The 5,642-nt window shown below is 36.5% G+C and overlaps 1 protein-coding gene across 1 annotated transcript in view; it reads left to right on the top strand.

Annotated features, from left to right (window-relative positions):
* Positions 1-4,038: 4,038 nt before the first annotated feature.
* The window catches only part of slc26a1 (solute carrier family 26 member 1), a 16,655-nt gene continuing 15,051 nt past the window's right edge, over positions 4,039-5,642 (top strand). Inside the window, exon 1 of the mRNA XM_008423881.2 lies at positions 4,039-4,153. The gene's annotated coding sequence lies outside the window, so the exon portion shown is untranslated. The remainder of the gene's footprint in view (positions 4,154-5,642) is intronic.

The raw sequence follows: 5,642 nt of genomic DNA, 5'->3' as shown, positions 1-5,642 counted from the left end.
TTGATCTCCTTCTTCCTAAATGGGAAGGCAGAATATGATATTTCAATTAATAATTGACAGTGAAAAACTGATGAATGAATGTATCTTAGCAATAACAAGGGTTTACCTCCGCTAGGTTTTTGATGTCTGGTTGAACTCCGACTGTCTCCCTCCCACAAAACATCTCCCAAATTATGAATTTTAAGGTGCATAAAAAGCAATCCATTGATTCATGCCAGTTTTTTCTTTATTCTTCAACTCTCATCTCACTTTTTCCATTGGACTCCATCTACAAGGCAGGAAAAGCCTTAGCTCCTACAATCACAAACCAAACGCTGCTGCAAGACACAACTTTAACTGAAACTATGTGGCGTAGTCAAATGATACCAAGATTGACATTTATTTTCTCCTAGCAAACACTCCAGGTGAGTCTCCATGAAAAAGGAGTAACATGTGGGGATGCTACCTGTTAGGTGTCGTAGAGGTTCTGCTTCTCTTCCAAAGGCGATATGTTAAGAGTACATAGTGTCTGGAAATTTTCAAATCCTCRGAGGTTCTAAATAAAAATCCAGTGACTTCTGCCAGAAAACTGAAAATGGATTGCTATTAGGTCTTTCAGCAGGATGATTGTGGTCAAATCAAGACAAATGACTCACCACACTCGGTAGCAACGTTTTTCCACGGTCATGTCAGTCTTCAGAAAGGAAGAACTGAAGAGAATGGAGATTGCAAAGAGGAACTGTCAAAACTTTTCTCAAAAATTGATTTTAATTCAAAATGAAGAGAGCAGCAGTGATAAAATATTTTTTAACTGATTTCCCGATTGGAAATAACCCAGAGCCTTCTTGCAATCATACATCAGAAGAAGGAATGCATTACCCTTCTAAAAACATTTCACTCCTGCACACTTTGATGTGTCTTATCTCAATACTAAGGCTTTGTCTCACAGTCCCACAGAGCTAGTGCTTTATTTTGGTTTTTACTCTAAGGTGGTGCTAATAAGAGAAAGATATTTTTAACCATACAAAACACAAAGCCAATAGTTTGTCCTTTTAAGGACCGAAGGAAGCCAGTAGTGTTGCTATTTTGGTGAGAACCACGACCTAGCTGCCTTTTCTTTCAACAAATCGGTCCACTGAGAGGGGAAAAATGTCTCTTATTTAATTCAACACATTAAGAGGTCAGGCGGCTGAACTACAGCTTTAAAACAAGAGTTGTCTTATTTTGTTTGAGAAATATGCATGTGAGCAGTGGCTGCCATGTGAAACAGAATGTTTCCCAAATCAATCAAAATTTTTAGCCATTTATTTGCTCTTCTGTTCAAAAAAAAAAGAAGAAAACTGATCTTTAAAAGTAGTTAAAACAACTGACTACAGTGTCATGTTTGCCATTGAGGAGTCAGGGGGRATAKAAAACTTACAAAACATGGGGGAGTCACAGGAGCCAGGGAAAGATCAACCATAGRAACCAGTAGAGAAGAGCATTACATGAGAAACTGGGGAATGTGATTACTGGCGTGAAAGTAGGTGAGCTTAATTAGCAGAATGAATGTCAGCTGTGACATCCTGACACTAACTGCGTTTCCATTAAAAATTTGCTCTGCACTTTGTTGATATTCTGCTAAATATCGAAAAACACAATTTAGAAACTTAATKAAAATCCCACGTTAATAAGTTTGTTAATACAATTAGTCATTAAAAAACTTGCCATCACCTTCCTTCAACTTCCTGTTATCGTTTCCGCCTGTATCCGGTTGTTGATCACGTGACTCGTGTGGTTCAAAAGAACAACAGTTTTCAGATTCTGATACACCTTTTATCGTGAGTTTTTTTCTAATTTGGCGTATTTYCATTAAGCTAATTTATTTTCGTAATTCCAATTTGTGCAATTATATTCAAGCTTAGCCACGTTTTTGGACGGTGGCCTGGGAGAAGGCCAGAGTGGCTGGAGAGAATACACACAGTTCCTGAAAAACTTTCAAAAATAAAACAAGAACTAAGATTTATAACCATAACTAAACACTGTGACTCACAACAGAAAATAAATACACGTACAGCACAAAAACGTGCTCACGGAAATATGATAAACAGTGACAGTTCAGACGGAAAGGAGACATTCAGGATGAGTTGTTGAAATTATTTCTCAAGCTTGAACTAACAGCATCCTGAGTGCTGTTCATCTTAAGTCAATTTTCTTTCTTTCTTTTTTTTAACTGTCATTAAAAAGGTTTGTTTATGGAAATTGTAGAGAGCACAGGCTGGGGAATAAAAGAAAAAACACGTTTAAGTCTAGCCACTAGGTGTAGCTGCAGCACCGGAAACTGGGGTGGTCCTGTGTTGATAAAAGTCTGTACATGAGAACTTATGTCTGCTTATTAACAACAAAAATCTACAATAATAAAAACAGCAAAAACATAGTCAATGACATCACCTGATTTCCATTGTTATTATATGAGGAACAAACTTCAATATCGACCAAATACTTACTCTTGCAAATTAAAATGCAAACAGACGGGCCTTTTGAAAGTAAAAAAAGGTTTTCAGTATGTATACCTCAATCAGAAGAGGTTAAATATGATTGACAAAGTAGTAAATGTTATTGTTGTTTCTGGAATTACMAAGTGAGAATCTGTGAAAACATTTACCCTTATTAAAATCATTAATGTTTTTCTTTTTTGCCCCTGTTCCATCTTAGATCAGGGTTTTTACTGGGTTTGTGGTTTTCAAACTTTTACAGCAGAAAAGCTGAGATCATATGAACTTTTTCAAACTRAACCAAAGGCAACAAAGGTAATAAGCAATTATTTAAACAATCTGTGTGTAGTACACAATAATTCAGTACATGTGTGGCAATTTTTATGAGAATGATTTACAGTGACCTAAATTGGTATAGATGGCGAAGACAAGGATAAAAAAGTAAAATGGCTTTTACCAGCCGACAAAATCAGAGTTTAAGTTCAGCATTGTAATGATTCATTTATCAAACGTATAAATAATTAAGCCAAMCTAGATATTTTGCACTAGATTGTGTTCAAAATTAGATGCAATATGTGTAACAAAATGATGTGCTAAATAATGCTGATAAGTTCCTTAAACCCAGGAATCCAGTTAAAGGAATAGGAAACCTCCCTGTAAAAAAAAAATCTGAGAGCAAGTTTTTAAGCTTGTGGTTTTGTCAGCACATTAGGATATGCATGCAACTTTTGAACTAAATCTCAGTTACTACGTGTACCATCAAGAGAAATGTTTTTTTGTAATGGATAACRTCTTTCTTGATCCCCACAGTGCCTCCGAACTCTGCACACTATGTCAGAGAAGACTCGTCTGGAGCACTTGTACTTCTGMAGCATACAACTGTACTCTGTATATTACACTAAAGTGATATTAGTGAATTATAAACAGCCGATAAGCCYTTAATAAGTGCTTATCGGCTTGTATAMGTTTTTTAACCTACTTCCTGTTGTTAGTCAGGCGTGTCTGGCAGGAGCGAAAATGTCCCAAAAATGCTAAGACTTTAACAAGACTTGGCATTGTGACCTGTACATAATGATTTACAGGTAAATCATCATTTAACAAGGGGTGTGATTACTTTTTGTCAAAGTGCCAGGTTGGTTTTATTACTTCAAGAAATGAAATCAGCATTTGAAAATGTTGGGTTGTATTTCCACAAACTGCCTTTGTCTGATGTATTATTGTTATTTACTTGATGATCTGAAGATTAATATGTGACTAAAAAGGGAAAAACTGAAAATATTTGCAAGGTTACTATTTTTTCCAGGGTAAGGCAGATTTTTTTTGCTGCCGCTGTTATGAACCCATGCGTTATCAAGCTCTTACAGACAGACTGCATATCATTTGCACAGCACAAATACACTAGGACTTGCAGGAATTTAGTCACCATGGCAACCCTCATCCACAGGCACCGGCCCCTCCTCCTTCTCCTTTTGCATCCCTTGTCCTCTCTCCCCCCGTCCAATCCACATACAGAAACGATACAACGGCTGCTGCTCCCGTCATGCTTTGCAGTAGGAAMYAGGAAGAAGCAAGTAGACACACCGCCAGCAGCCAGCACAGTGGGGAGCAGCATAGGCTCTAAGTCCAGACCGATGGTGGATGAGGAGGCACCACACGTGGAGGCATGGCTGATGTCGCCTCCTCAAGCTGCTGCTTCTTTGGTGAGTTCAACCCTCCTTTGAGCTGTTTTTCAACACAAATCACGCAATGGCATGCAGAAAGGCCAGCAGACCTGCAGACAGATGGATRCTGCCGGTGGATTTAAAGCTACAGTGCRGTAATCCTCTCAAATGGGAAAGGATGAAGCGGTTTTGGGGTCTCTTGGCAAAAAGGTGATAAGGAAGGTAGGCAGAAACACTTCACATCTTTAGATTCTTCATCTTTTTTCTTTTTTTTTTTTTCTTTTTTTTTGAGCAGGAAAAAGCTGCTTTGTACTTTAAGTTTCAACAATGTGTTAAAATTATGATGCAATCTCACCAATTAAATTAACATTGAACATTAACATTAACAGTACATTAGAGGAACACGAAGAAAGTAAGCAGCCGCGTCTTCCACCCTGACAATGCTGGCATTGAGTGCAGCACTCATAGATAAACCCACATGCAAATCCACACACAGACCCTCACTGTCTCACATCCAGTCCATTTCATCTGGATTTATTCCTCCTCATTCGCTCTCTGACATGATTTGTTCTATGCATTCAGTGGTTAGACTCTGGAGGTCAAATATGCCAAAGTAAAATACAAAGAAAACGTGATAAAAAAAAATAAATACATTTTGATATGTCAGTATTTCACCAGGATACAAAAAAGGCACTTGGTAACTGCACACATCTAAGAATAAATACGTAATTATGTAATTTATTAACTGAAAATCCAAATGAAAGCAATTATTACATCAAATAAATGTAAAATAAAGGTGAAATAAAGTGAAATGATACACTGAAATATACTTTTATTCATTTATGTTGTTATCAAAATTAACCTTAATTTCTGATTGTTGAGTGGGTTGTGGACAAAATTTTATTTGGACACAATTTTTAGAGGTTGTGTGGAATTTATTTTCTTTTTCCATTCATACATTTATTAATGACTAACTTTATTTATTAAATTAGGGGTGTTAAAATATGTAGAATTTGACATTAACAAAAGGAGTATTGGTTAAATTTAATGCAATAATCAAAACACATGACTCACCTTCATAACTCAGGCTGATCCAAAGACAATAACACAACCTCGTTCCTTCAATGTGCTTTTAATTATGTATTCGTTTTACTTGCAAACACAAATTAAACGTGTTGAATTCTGCAAAAACACGAGACTGGGTTAATGGTTTACCTGCCGGCAGGATAACGACCGTTAACATAAAACAAGATCTACAATAAAAAGGTTTTGAATGAAGTAAATCTCTTTTTGTCTTCTGCCAAAATCTGTGAAAAAAAATGTAAAAGAAAATCTACAGACGCCCTCCAGACACTGAACTATCTTGAAAAGAAAGATTTCAATGTCTAGGTTAGCAGAGCAAATAGAGACACAAAAGACCTAAGAATGTTTTTTTTTGTGCAACAAAACATATTAAGGGATTTTGCTGTAACATTACAAATCAATAAAGAATGGTTTCAGGGGGATGTAAACTAATTTGTATATTTGG

This window comes from Poecilia reticulata, linkage group LG12 (assembly GCF_000633615.1).
Source record: "Poecilia reticulata strain Guanapo linkage group LG12, Guppy_female_1.0+MT, whole genome shotgun sequence".
NCBI lineage: Eukaryota > Metazoa > Chordata > Actinopteri > Cyprinodontiformes > Poeciliidae > Poecilia > Poecilia reticulata.
This window is presented reverse-complemented; position numbering and strand designations above follow the sequence as displayed.